The sequence below is a fragment of the Calidris pugnax genome, unplaced genomic scaffold, assembly GCF_001431845.1.
Source record: "Calidris pugnax isolate Ruff unplaced genomic scaffold, ASM143184v1 scaffold18, whole genome shotgun sequence".
In the NCBI taxonomy this organism is placed as follows: Eukaryota; Metazoa; Chordata; class Aves; order Charadriiformes; family Scolopacidae; genus Calidris; species Calidris pugnax.
This window is the reverse complement of record NW_015090812.1, coordinates 18,055,572-18,070,246: the sequence shown is the minus strand read 5'-3', so window position 1 is coordinate 18,070,246 and position 14,675 is coordinate 18,055,572. Positions and strand designations below refer to the sequence as shown.

The window sequence follows — 14,675 nt, the reverse complement described above, 5'->3', positions numbered from 1 at the left end:
ACGAAAGCAGGCCAACCAGCAGTAAGAACACAGCCTCATGAATTACAGAAGATTTTATGATATCTTTTAAATTTGATTTTTACTTCTAAAGAACAACTTTCTGGTGTGCCAAGTACAAGCCAAACATTATCTATCAAACAAAAGGGGGAATATTTTGGCTAACAGTCTTTTACTCTCTTTTTGAATGTCAGCACATGTCCCCCTGGCAGACTCCATAAATTCAAGAGCTACCAGATGGTTGCGTAACAGCCATGCCCAAAATACACTGTAGAATTTAAAGAATCATAACAGAAGACAATGAGTGGGTAGCTAAGAATCATAGAATAGTTTGGGTTGGAAGGGACCTTTAGAGGTCAACTGGTCCAAGTCCCCTGCCATGGACAGGGACACCTCCCACTAGATCAGGTTGCTCAAAGCCCCATCCAAACTGACCTTAAATGTTCCCAGGAATGAGGCATCTACCATCTCTCTGGGCAACCTGTTCCAGTGCTTCACCACCCTCATTGTAAAAAATTTCTTCCTCAGATGTAGTCTAAATCTTCCTTCTTTTAATTTAAAACCATTACCCCTTGTCCTACCACAACAGGTCCTGCTAAAAAGCTTGTCCCCGTCTTTCCTTTAGGGCCCCTTTAAGTACTGAGAGGCCGCAATAACGCCTCCCCAGAGCCTTCTCTTCTCCAGGCTGAAAAACCCCAACTCTCAAGCCTGTCTTCATAGGAGAAGTGCTCCATCCCTCTGACCACCTTCATGGCCCTCCTCTGGACCCATTTCAACAGGCCCATGTATTTTGGGTCCTGAGAGCACCAGAGCTGGACACAGTACTCCAGGTGGGGTCTCACCAGAGCAGAGGGGCAGAATCACCTCCCTCAACCTGCTGGCCATCATTCTTTTGATGCAGCCCAGGATACAGTTGGCTTTCTAGGCTGAGTGCACGTAATCAGCTCATGTACAGTTTTTTCATCCACCAGTATCCCCAGTACGGAGTCCTTCTCCACAGGGCTGCTCTCAATCCCTTCATTCCCCAGACTGTATTAATACTGCAGGTTGCCCTGACCCAGATGCAAGAACCTGCATCTTGGTCTTGTTGAACCTCATGAGCTTTACACAGGCCCACTTCCCAAGCCTGTCCAGGTCCCTTTGGACAGCATCACACCCCTCAGGTGTGTCATCAACAACACTCAGCTTGGTGTCATCTGTAAACTTGCTGAGAGTGCACTCAATCCTACTGTGTATGTATGTCATTGATGAAGACACTGAACAGGACCAGTCCCAATATCAACCCCTGACAGACACCCCTTGTCACCAATCTCAATTTGGACATTGAGCTGTTGACCACTACCCTCTGGATGTGACCATCCAACCAATACCTCATCCACCGAACAGTCCACCCATCAAATCCATACCTCTCCAATTTAGAGAGATGGGTGTTGTGGAGGACCTTGTGAAAGGCCTTATGGAATTCCACATAGATGACATCCTTAGCTCTTCCCTTTTCCACTGATGTAGTCACTCCAACATAGAAGGCCAGTAGGTTGGTCAGGCAGGACTTGTCTTTGGTGAAGCCATGCTGGCTGTCTCAAATCACCTTGCTGTCCTCCATGTGCCAGGGAGAGACATGAGCTACCTCTACTCTCAGTCATCACTTCCATTAGATGGACAAAGCAACTTAAAACACTGCCAAGAATGTCAGCTGGAAGAAAGTAGAGCACAGCCTGCCCTGGTATGATGTGACACTACACATAGGAGCATGCTGCAGATACTGCTTGAAAAGTATGTGCTTTAGAAGTGCTGATTTTAAAATCAAGTTAGTGGAAATGAATAGAAAATGTCGAGAATAATTTTCTTGCAGCATTTGCCTTTGGGAATGCTTTATCCCCACACACAATGCTCATTTGGGTTTTGAAACTTCAACACAGGGGTTTTTTTCACTTTTAATTAGGTATTTTACATATCCCCTCTTCCAAATCTGTACTCAACTTCTTTTATAGTTAAGGTTTTTTGGGGATCGTTTTTTTTTGCTATATTCAGAAAGTTTCCCACTTAAAAGCGGTGTTACAAGAAGTGTTCTCAGTTACAGGTGTGCAATTCAATCATCAGGGATATGTAGATAACAAATTATACCCAGTTTCAAATTTTTCCCCATCTAGTTCATAGCTGCTGTACAAAACCTTGCCTGACAATGGTATTTTTATGAAAGCTTAACTCCCATCAACAGTACATCATTGATTTAGGAGATGTGCTATAAGTGAATATTTATATTCTGAATTTCTGAGGAAAGAAAACATTATCCAGGAAAACAGTATATGATAACATGAAGCATTCTTTGGAAGAGGGCAGCAGTACACGCGTTACAGTCAGACACCACAGCTTTTACATAAAAATACAGAATTTACTTCAAGAGGTGCGAACAGCAGGGCACTGAGTGCTGAGAGAGGCAAGGATATAGTACTGGTGTTTGTGAATAGGACAGTGCTAAATGCTGAAGCCGTTCAAGGGCATGGTGCAGAAGTGTGTGTTTACAAGAGGATCTCAGGCTTGTAAACAGCAGGGCTTTATGCAGGCAGAGAAGAGTTCACGTTCCTGAGAAGGGAACACAGCACAGAATGTCCTGTTTCTTCACAGAGAGTCACCCCGCTTGCGGCTGTGTAAAATAAGAGGCACAGCCATTGTTCCAGCAGATAATCAGGGCTAAGAGCTTTTTTAGGGCATCTCTTGACAGCATGAAGGCTGGTACAATTTGGTATGTCAGTTTACTTGCACTGAAAATTTGAAAAAGCCAAATTTCAGTTTTCTTTTTCTATATATTTCATTACAAAGATACTAACAGTATCAACGGGATTAATTTGATGACAGGATTAAAGAGGTATGAACACCTTTTAATGAGATCAATCACATTCGGGAAAAAAAAAAAAAAAAAACTTTATCAGGAGGGAGTCAGGAGAGTAATTTGAGAACAGTTTTAATGCAAGTGCAAAATTTAGTGTCCGTAAAACCTTTCTTGCAGAGTTTTTTAATTCACTTTAATCTTCACATAGTAGCATCTGGAAGTCCATTAAGGAGAAAACTATGGTATTCCAGTTTTGAAATTCGAAAGCACCACAGTAAATAATGTTCCTACATCAGTGTCTGAGGGGAGAGCTTTCAGTTGCCCCACAGTTCTGGGGAAACGGGATGCTCATAGAGCAATAGCAGAAATGAGCTCACTGAAGTAGAGCCCCTGGTAACAGCAGATAGCTGCTGAAGCCCCTGACATGGGCCCAGCGCTGCTGAGTTTCTGTTTGCTTGAATTCACTAGAAATGGCTCTGCTTCCACGACAATGTCTCCAGCACATAAAATGGATGATCAAGTAGGAGACACCACGGTAAAGTGGCTGCAAACTAATATGTAATCTGTACCATACAGGATATGGTAGTGATAAACATCATATAAAGAATAACAGAAATCCCAAAGCACCAAAACTGTGTATCCCAGGATCAACAAATAACAAAGAGGGAAAATACTAGTTGGCAAGCATGCCTGATATACCATAAATTAATCATTAAACATGACAAATTATTCAACAGCTTTCTATATATAATTACATACAGTATTTCTACTAAAATCCATGGCTTGGCAGTCCAAATTTCAATATGATGGGAATAAAGTGTTCTGGTAATGCAGCAACTAACCAAAAAATTACGTTAATGTAAATAAAGTAATTATAAACCAGAGCTATTTCAGAGCACAGTATGGGGTTTGCTGTCCGTGTTATCATGAACACACTGATTCAAAGTTTCACAAATGTTGATTCAAACTTTCAGTAAGCATCCTGTTCACTACAGTTTCAGAGGATTATAACATTCAGAGTTTATTATTCCCCAAATTCACTGACTGTCCCCTCCACTTCGAGGAAGCTCAGAGGACTCCCTAATCAACATAACAGGTTGCCCAGTGCCCCTCTCCCTCTGCAAACAGATGAGTATGATTTATGCAGACTGCTCTTTTTTACTGCTATGACAAGTTTAGTTTTTGCACATTGACTTCTAAATTCGCTGTTTGATTGAGATTTGCCATTTTAAGTTGAAGCCTACACCGTACTTGGTTGCATATCCCACTCACCAAGCATATGCTCCTGCGTCCTACAGATTATGGAGCCTGATGAACCAACATGTTCCAGATACACTGTCCGAATATACCAACTCAACTGCACTGCTGCCATCCTACTCTTACTTGCAACCACCATCTCTAAAAGAAGTCTGATGCTATTAACAAAAGCCACAGGAGACACTGAAGCAACTTTTCTCTCTACTTACAACAGGAATAAGGCCAAGAAAGCTGCGTAGTTAAACAGGAATGCACCTGGTAGTAATTGCCCGGTGACAGGCAATTACAGACAAATAGGCACAAACTTGCATGTAAGAAGTTCCACCTAAAAGTGAGGAGGAACTTCTTTACTTTGAGGGTGGCAGAGCCCTGGAATAGGCTCCCCAGAGAGGTGGTGGAGTCTCCTTCTCTGGAGACATTCAAAACCCGCCTGGATGAGTTCCTTTGCAACCTGCTCTAGGTTTGGCAGGGGTGTTGGACTAGATGATCTCCGGAGGTCTCTTCCAACCCCATGTGATTTGTTGTAGCAAATGTATTTTTCTGAACAGCACCACCAGAGCCAGTATAGCTCCTTGCTTGCTGCACCCTCCTCATCCACCCACCACTTTCTACTAGTTGTCACCATACCCAGAAGCATACACGGCACTCAAGGAGCAATCATGCTGAAAGCACAGTCAGTCAGCATTTTTTTCTTTCTGCACCATCACAAAATGCCTGTGGACATGCAGAGGAATAGACATTTACCCCCTTAAATCCCAGGGCAAAGACAGGGCATTATTCTGTGGCCACACCTCTCCATTTTGCATCTGCTTCAAATTATACTCTTTTAGGTGGTCTCCTCCATTTCTACCAAACAAAACCCTTCACAACAAAACAAAACTTTTTTCAACCCACGCTCCTTTTTTCTCCAGTCCTGTAGCATTCCCCGACTTAGCTGCAGCAACTGTACCTCTCTGTTTCTTTACATCATTTTAATGCCCTATTCCTTTCTAACTTTCTTGGGTGACACCTTCTTACTGATTAGGACTGCTGAAGCCTGATCAAGGCAAACAGGATTATTCAAGATAATTAACATTTCTATAGGGCACTGACAATTACACACAGATTTGAAACCCAGAATACAAAAGAGTGACACCAATTACAATTCTAGGCGGATTCTTATTCATTATCATGTTTACTTGCAAACACGAAATTAGTGATGCCTGGATTAAGATTAGAAACAACATGAATTGCTATAACAAATAAAATCCTTTCAAGTGTATTTCACACGCAGTGCACGCAGTATCTTTTAAAAAATAAAAAATGATAGTATCAAAGATACTATAATGGAGGACATTTTTTTCTTAAGATTAGAAAAACAGCTATGTGGAATAGAGAAAATGGCTTATGATAACTTATTTAGATTTCTTGCTAGCAATATAATTTTTTTAAAAAGGCATAACAACCTGTAAAGCAAGGTATAATATTTCAATTAAACTTCAAAGTTCAACTATGTAATTCAGAATTATTTTTTAAAAACAAAATATGACAAAAGGGTCATAAGCAGAGTTCTTCTTGTTTCATAAATCTGTATTTGAATTATAAAATTGACCTTAATTATTAGAAGTCAATTTAAAACATTGTTTTTGCTGTATTCCAGAGGTTACAGGAAGAACACAGTGTACCAAAGACGGCAAAGTTGTACTTCACCACTGCAAAGACAGTACTTTTACCTGATCAAAACCTGAAGGTGATTATAAGTAACAGGAAAAAAAAAAGCAATAATTAGCAGCATTTAGTAAGTCAGAAACAACAAAGAAGAGCCAAGTGGAGCGGTGGTTTCCAAAAGGCGCATATGGTGCACTTTCCTTCGACAAAAGGCCCCACAAGCAGAAGACAGTAACTGTGAGCAGTTAAAAACCCTCCACCCTCAGTCTTACAACCTGACAGTGGAACAGATCTCAGGGACCTAATTAATACACATGGTAGGAAATACATTTGAAAATAAGGGGGTTAGTTGAAATCTGTTTATTCAAGCCCTTGGAAGATAGAGTATATTTTCCTCTAAACACAGTCAACAACCTCCCAAGTCATGACTCCCCAGCTGATAGTACCCAGGAGGACCCACTCCTGTGCTCTGAAATGGCTCTCACCCCCCAGATAAACTCCCGACTGCTGCAGACTCCTGTCCTGGCTGGATTAGCCTGGCTTCACCTGGCTTCATCTACAACTGGGCCTGAAAACAAATACATCCATTTTTACCTTTCAAAGCCTTTCTTACCTTGCAAAGCCTTTCTTCATTTGACAAAGTTGATCCAAGGTACGAGATAAAGCTCTTTTGAGGACTGGGACAGTGACATCCTTGGGTGTTCACTATGGGAGGGGGAAGGCATTATTTCCTTTTTTCCCAGGCCTGTTTCTTTGTCTCTGCAGATGGAAAGCTGCTTACCTCCTGCTCCCACTCCCTGCAAAACCAACAACACTGCCTTTCAAGCCTTTGCTAGGAGTCTTTGATTTTCCTACCGTCATGACATTAGTAATAATTCTCACCTTGCTGTATTACACCAAACACCACAGCAGTGCAACAGACACAGTAAAGGCAATAAATACAAGCAATGTGCCAAAATGCCTCTGCACATAAACTGGACTTCAGTTTGTCAGGCCCACAGGGACCTCCCCAGAGCCCAGGGAGCACGGCTGCCCCAGGGCCGCAGCCCCGCCAATGCTGATGAGGGGGTTGCAGGAGACTTGGGGAGGTCTGGTGTTTGGAATATGATTTTAAATTCATTTCTCTCCCCATTTTAGAACGGCTATGGAAGAGTAACAGAAGCCATACGCCAGACTCGGTTTTGAAGAGGAAGTGAAAAAAACAACTTATTATTTTGATTCCAGACCTAAATTTAGACCGTAACAATTTTTAAGTGAATTCTCAAAGTAACAAACTGAGTTCTTTCTCACCTCTTCTTGTTTACAGTCTCATAAACTGGGATCCCACACTACCAGTGTCACACAGGATGTCATTTTTTCTCTTGGCAAGTAAACACATGTGAAAGAAAAGGCATTGCATTTATAATGATAGCAACAGAACTTGCTAACATAGTTTTTACCAGGTTTCAAAGAGACAACTTCAGCTTTCCAATGTAGAGTGCAATGTCTCTTAGATTCACATTATTTTTTTCCTACCTTCCTGAGCACAGTTTAAAATGCAGAAGCAGCATAATTCAATATTAGACTATTTCACAGTACCACACAAGTTCAAAACAGAAGAAATAACATTAAAAACAGTGAAATCAATCAAATGAATTATCTGAAAATAAAATTAGAGCATAAATAAAACAAAAGTAGGCCTAGGAATAGACAGTCTGTCTCCTTTTTTCCTCCTGGGACAGATTTCTTTTAGTATGGCTTCAGTCACTCGCCCTGACATTTCCTTGGACTCCCCGGAGCCCCTCGTGAGCCTGGGTCAGGATTGAGTACTGAAGTTGGAAGATGCTTCTTAGCATTTACTTAGCAGGAAACAAGGGAAAACAGCCACACTCAATGCACAGGATACCTGTGCATTTTGTGAGGATTTTCTAAATCTTTGCTTTATTATGTAATTAACTTTTAAGCACTTTTTTGATTTTTTTTTAATCTCAAAAACACAATCAATCAGGACTTCTGTATTAGCTCTCACCCTTGATTCTCCCAGACTTTAGTCTTTCTCCTCTCCAGCATGCTGCCAGCACCAGACTGCTGCTTGCCTCCTGCTCCTAACTCAGCTCCCTTGATTTGAAATAATTTCTCCCTTTCTCCTCAGATATTATCTATAATGATTGATGGTCAGTAGCTGCTCTGTTCCTGCGGCAGCTGGCAGCAGTGACGGAGAGGCAGGGCTGCTGCAGAGTGCCTGACCTGAGTTTTCACTCGAAACCCAGCTCCAGGAACAGCTAAAACCAGACCTTGAAGATAAGCAGCAAGGGGTGTCTTTCAGTACATCTCGGGTTTTAAAAGTGGGAGCCAACAGCATGAGTTTGGCGAGCTCCTTCTGGCACACAAGGGAAGTTTGGGAGTTGCTGCCCTTCGCTTGGTGAAGGCGCACCCTGGTTTCAGGGGAGTAAATCAGGAATACATTAGCAAAATGCAATAGCAAAAAATGGAGTTCATCAAAAAAGGAAAGAAAAACGAGAAAAGGAGTTTTGCTTAAAGGCAGCCCTAAAGGGAGCAAATTTCTGTTTCTTCTTAGAGAAATGGAAGGTTATTGCTCCTACATGACAAGAATAGCATTTTTAACCTTCCCCTTTTCAATAATAGCAGCTAAATTCTCACAGGATTCAATGTTTACGCTCACAAAAATCAATTTTTCCCTTTTATTAAAAAATTATGTACAGTAAATTGCCTCTACAACACAATCTACATTGTTTAACATACCCTGCTTTGATTTACTGTTCCATTCATAATCTGCTGATGATTAAGCTTCTCAGAAACAATCCACTAGCCTTTCTAAGTGATATCAAGTTGTTTGTTTTTAATCTGCTGAAAATCATCCTGTAGACAGATGCATTATTGAAGAATTACATTTTAATTTATTTTCATGCAGTGCCTGTGATGGGCATTTGGATTAACAGAGTACGATAATGCTTCTTTATGCCTGTATCTATTCAAATCAGAAATTACCTGCATACACTGTCTCTGATGGTGGTCAAAAATTGTACAAAGAACTGAGAATAGTGCTTCTTAATATCACACAGCCCTGCTGCTCATCAATGAGTCTTTTTCTGTTCTAATGCTTTTGTCATGTATATGAAAGTCATTATGTAGTTTAGAAAACAGGAGATGAAGTGAAAGAGGAAGATCAGGGACCTGGGATGCATTAATATTCTACCAGCGTCAAAGATATTTCCCTCGAGGGGCTCCTACAGGCCACACTGTTATTACAGTGCCTATCCATTATCTTGTGCTGTACTTGGTATTAAGACAATAATGGAGAGAATAGGATTATGTGCAGATGATAGGAAATGCGAAGGCAATTCAGCAAGATAGGAAATGAATGGAGACATGATTCTTTCATCGAAGCTGGGGATGGTTTAGCATAGGGTAAGGGAGAAGATAAATGAAGCAAAATGAAATCTTTACAGGTTAGCTGGGGTAAAATGAGTGTTTACATACAATCCGATGAGTTTAACCTTTTTGATACAGAATATCACAGCATCTTTCTTTGATGCGCCAGTGTATATCCCTTCAGACGTCTGGTTTGATCTGAAAACTTACTCGACACACATGGGGAAATGACCAGTGTTAATTTGATAGAGGTGGCCTTATGTAGCGGATAACCCTTTAATTCATACCAAGAAAGGGAACATCTTGATTGCCACTTCAGATTTCTGCATTTCAGCTAAAGGCTAGAAAAATTGTGTCCTGCTCGCTAAACAAACAGACAGAAAATGAATCAAAAAAAACCAATAAAGGATCGAGCATAACTAAGTGAAACACTGATCCCACATTGAAATGCTCAAATTCTGTTTTGCTATTGCACACCTTTTAATTTCACAAGCATAAGCCCGTGGCTGATAGCAAGTAACAAAGGCTAATAATTTTAGGAGGCCAGCAATGTATTATGATAGCGATAAACAAAGATAGGACCAGATTGTGTCATTTACAGACATTTCTCTGGCTTATGTCTGTCATATTTTTGTAATTAGGATAAATCACACGCACTCATTTGCTATAACAGTGCAATGCCAAAAGAGATCATTTTGTTCCCTAAAGTACAACTATAATTTTATTCTTTCTAAGCAGCGTTTGAAGTCTTCCTTCCGCTAGGTTAAAACCTAAGAAAGCAGATCAGCAGCATGATGCATCCAAACAAAAGCCGACGTCAAAGAGGCATGAGGCAGCTCTATCATAAACCTTGTGGCACACACGCTGCCCGTGCACTGGATGGTGGGAATAGCAAGTTTGCAGCACAGCTATTAATGCACACTTCACAGAAAAGTAATGCCACCCTGCACGCTCCGAGTCAAAACAAGGATCCCCACTAGCCGACTGCCAAGTGATGAAAGGTGCCTGTATGCATAGCAGAGCTCCCAGCACAGAAAAACCATACTGCTATTGCTATTGCCCACTGCAGGGGTTTTCTGGCAGGCCTGGCCCTGGCTCGGGCACCCACCGGCCACACCAGCACAGCTCCATGCTGCTCTCTGCTGCTGCCTCCCACTCACCGCCTCCCTGTCGCCACGCTTTCCCACTCATCTCTTTGTCTCCAGCCCTGCTGTTTGTCCATCATGGCTTAAATACTGGCTCGCCTTGGCCGGTGCTGCCGGCTAAGCCACATGATGTATTGATCCTGGCTGCTGTTTCTGCTCCATACCTGATCTTCCTTCCAGCTCTGCGGCTGTCCCTACCAGTGACCGACTCCGCCAGCCACCAGCTTTAACACGCAGCCTGATGAAGCAGCAGAACTCTCCTCAGCTCCCCACAAACACTCCCACCCTTCTGGGGACTGTGTCACAACAAGATCATTCTTCATCTGAGCGGTTTCCCATATGTAAAATTTGCAAACCCTGGGCAGATGAAAATTAGCATTACACCCCAGAAAGTGCCTGCCTGTATGTGACACTGCCTGCACTACACTAGCCACTGCCTGGGCAACGGCTGAATGCTTAGCTTTGAAAAAGCTGATTTCTGAGCTTTGAGTCACATCCTGCACTACTTCATAGCACTTCCTCCAAGGGGGCAAAGCCATCTGTACAGTAATGGTGGGACTAGGCGCTTGTGACAGCCCCTGCACAGGCAGTGGCAAGGCTCAGGGAGAAGAGCCAAGTGCATCCCAGAGCAGAAACAGAAACTCCAGCCACCCAGTAAAGCTGGATCACACTTGTATCAAAAGGCCCTTCTCCCCAGTTCAGCCAGGCTGGGGCAGGGGCCTGGCTGTGCCCCCCCTGGCCCCGTCAGTTGCACCCAGACCTGGCACTGAACCTGGTCGACCCTCCCAGCCCCGACAGTGCAGAAAGCAGGGTAGGGAGATGCTGTACAGACCCTGGGAGGAGGATGGCTGGAAAGTATTAAATTTCAATACTGATACACAGAGAACTGGTAGCCCAGATGTGTCCCACAAACACCAAAAAACTCAGGGCCCCATAGCAAGGGGTTGTCACAGAAAAACTGCCATCTCGGAGCTAGGAGGTCATCTTGTACCAGTGAAACCTTCCATTACGTATGATCAATAGGGGTGAAATCCAGCCCTTCCATACCCATGTTTCACCCCACAGTTCATCAGGGCCAGCATGAGCAAAGACACACAGCACCAGCTGAACACAGAGCATCCTCACTGCAGCTGGGAGCAAGGACGGGATTTCCCCGATGCCCTAAATCAGCTTTTCTCATCAGCTTCAGGTGACAAAAAACGTTTCTGTGAGAAGTGCAAATTGGCAAACTTGGGGAATTAGGAACATGTTCATGAATTTTATATAACAGACATAAATACAGGGAGGTGTTAAATAGCAACAGCAGAGCTAGGTGTCAGGATTGCCCCTTGCACAGGGAGGTGGGGACTGTGTTGCACTGCTGGGGGCTGTCTGCTCACCCCCTTGCATCAGGCAACACCACATACTCCTAAGATATTGCTAGAAAACCTACTAAGAAAACCATCTACCAAAGAGTAACTGTCCAAATTACATTGTGTGGCTGGCTGGTGACTTGAAGAATGTTTGTAAATGTGTTTTAATGCTTCTGAACATATTGGACACTTATTTATATAAATGTCTAATTATGTTTTGTATTAACTATGTTTAAGTCTAGACTGTCCCATAACAATACATCGGGGCAATGAGAGATAATGACGCATTATATCCTTTTGTCTTGACTGCAATCTCATGCATTGTTACTAGCTTTTATATGACCAAAAAGAGTTAACAAGAACGGCCAGTTTAATTAATCTGCTCTACTTACTTTGTACACTGCCGTTTCTTCCTCAGCTGAGTGCAGGCTGACTTATTCATTTGCACTAGAAATTACAAGTGAGTGAAGCAAGTATCTCCATGAGTCATAAACTTTTCCAATCTCTTACATCAATCTCTTGTCAGAAGAAAAAAGCAACCAGTTGATGAAGCCACTTCCAAAAAATATGGATGCTTTAACCACTTTCCAAATCATCAGTTTCAGTATGATAAGGTCTGACTGCTTTGAATGACCTAGAAGGTTGCCCTAGTATGTGGTCAGACCCACTGTTTTGGTTTGCTGCATCATATTTTATTGTCTAGTTTAAGAAACATTTTAGAGATTTTTCACCTGGCAAGGCTGACTAGCTAGAAATAGTCAAGGGGAAAACCTCCACAAGTATTTCCACCCAAAGGCCAAAAGCTGTACAAATGACACCACAGTCAACTTCCCATGAGCAAATCATGCCCACAAACACAGGTATGGTGGGTGCCCTGTGCCCCGCAATAAATGAAAATGCAAAAACATGTATAAAGGCAAAGCCACACTTCTCATAAATTGCAACCTTGGGGGCATCCATGGCCACGGCCCTGCCCTAATCCTCTCTGCTCCTGTCCACCTTCAGGTGACACACTAGGGTAAGGGCTGGGTCAGCACTGCATGAACTGTCTCTGTCCCCCCATATGCCTGTGGCCTCTCTGGGGCATAGCTGGCACAGCCACAATGGGACTCCTGCCCCAGCTGGCGTTGCGGTTCCTGCCTCCATACAAGACTGCTATGCCCCTCTTAAAATATGGCCAAAGTTCTCAAGTCCTTCCCTGATGGGACTTCTTGATGTTCAGGCAGGACAGGGTCATCTGAACTAGCAACACACTGGAAAATCTTGGGAATTTTTCTGCTTCCATTCTCAAGTCCAATGCATACTCAAAGTGGGTGGAAAGGGGTCAGAGAAGTAATTTGATGATTAAATCTATAATTCAATGTTTACAGTTTGCTCCTACAAGGAAACTCCAGGCTTGAGGAGGCTGTTTTCTTGCTTGCTGCCCCCAAGGAACACATACGCAGACTAGGGAGATAAGGTTTATGGGGAGAGGTAATACCTTTTATGAGACAAACTATTAGAATTGGGGAAAAAATACACAAGAAAATAAGCCATTCTTTAGGCCTGAAACAGAGGTTGCAAAGTGCAGTAGAAGCATGTTGGGAAGATATACTCTGGGATCAAGTTGTTCTAATATCAATTATATGACATGAGACGAAAGGACAGCTAGCACCTCTGGAACAGCAAGTGGCCCCAGCATGGGGAGCCATGCAAAGGTCACTCACTCCCATGGGACAGAAATGGCAGAAACAAAGACAGTTGGACATGAGTGAAAAGTTAGCAAGAGGAGAATGAAAAATTACAAAATGTCATAAACCAGCCTGTCACTGTTGGGTCCCTGCTCTTTAGTATCTCCTAGAATGAGGAATTTTCATTTGCAGGTTTTCTCTTCAATTTGCTTTCTAAATCTGCTTTGAAAATCAGAATGTCAGATTAAACAGTTTTTTTGAAATGAAAATCTTCATCTTGTGATAATGGTGTTTCTGTACCTCCTTGATTGCCTGAAGGAATTAATTTGGGTGTATAGGGCTCGTTGAGCCTGTCTCACTCTAATTCCAAAGACCCATCTGGTGCAAAACCTAACACAGTACTAATACCTATGTGCAGGATGGCCATGCCATGGAAAAGTAAACTGGACTACAAGATGACTATGCAAAACCACTACATAAATTAAAATGGTGTGCTTATTACAAAAATATCAAAATAATTAAGAGAAAGCTTTTGGGGGGGGTAGGGGGGGTTAGCATGTACAGAATGAATCAGTGAAAAATAATTTATGATCTGTAGACTAGCTTTTTAGTGTTTTCTGCTTTGCCTAATACATTCAAAATCATTATGGACACCAGAAGTCCAAAACATCTTTTAGTCTGTAGTCCTGTTTATGGAAGATGAATGCCCCATTTTACTCTCTTCCAGCAGAAATACATTAAGTGCACCCCTTGCCATTTCTAAACAGAAAGAGCCCAGAACACCTTTGTGAACATGAAATAATTGCTAAAATACGAACTACTATGATTCGCCGTAGACTGCGCCTACCCTGGCTATCAGCTTTCTACATCTCAGCCTCTGGAGGAAGAATAAAAATGTTTGGAAACACATAGAGCAGGCAAGGAAACTAGTACCTTGGATTACAGAAACTTTACCAAGTCTAACTAAGGTAAGGATTCAACCTTGTGTTGTTTGATCCAGTGGACACTAAATGCCACCTTTCCACTAACCCCAACAACTTCCACCTCAGACCTGTCACCTCATTAAGGTGATTGCAGCGTTTCTGTGCATTCAGCTGCTATGGGTAGAGCTGTTCATAACGGATGACCACTACCTATACCCAACTCCCTTAGCTATAAGATACATTCAAAGAGAATTACAGACTGCATTTATTAGAACAGCTAACAGGAACAACAAAGAAAACATAGCATCAAGACAGAGCACACTTTACCAGATATATTTTGCCTCTGCTAACATGCAACTGATTCATTACCAGATATATTTTGCCTCTGCTAACATGCTGATTCACAGATAGCAAACTATTAGTCTGATACAGCTGAACTGACACTCCCACTTGTTTTAATTTCTCATCTAATTGTAAGGACT

At 42.3% G+C, this 14,675-nt stretch overlaps 1 long non-coding RNA gene across 1 annotated transcript in view; it reads right to left on the bottom strand.

Annotated features, from left to right (window-relative positions):
- Positions 1–14,675, bottom strand: part of LOC106886289 — a 32,575-nt gene that overhangs the window by 15,302 nt on the left and 2,598 nt on the right. The window lies entirely within an intron of this gene.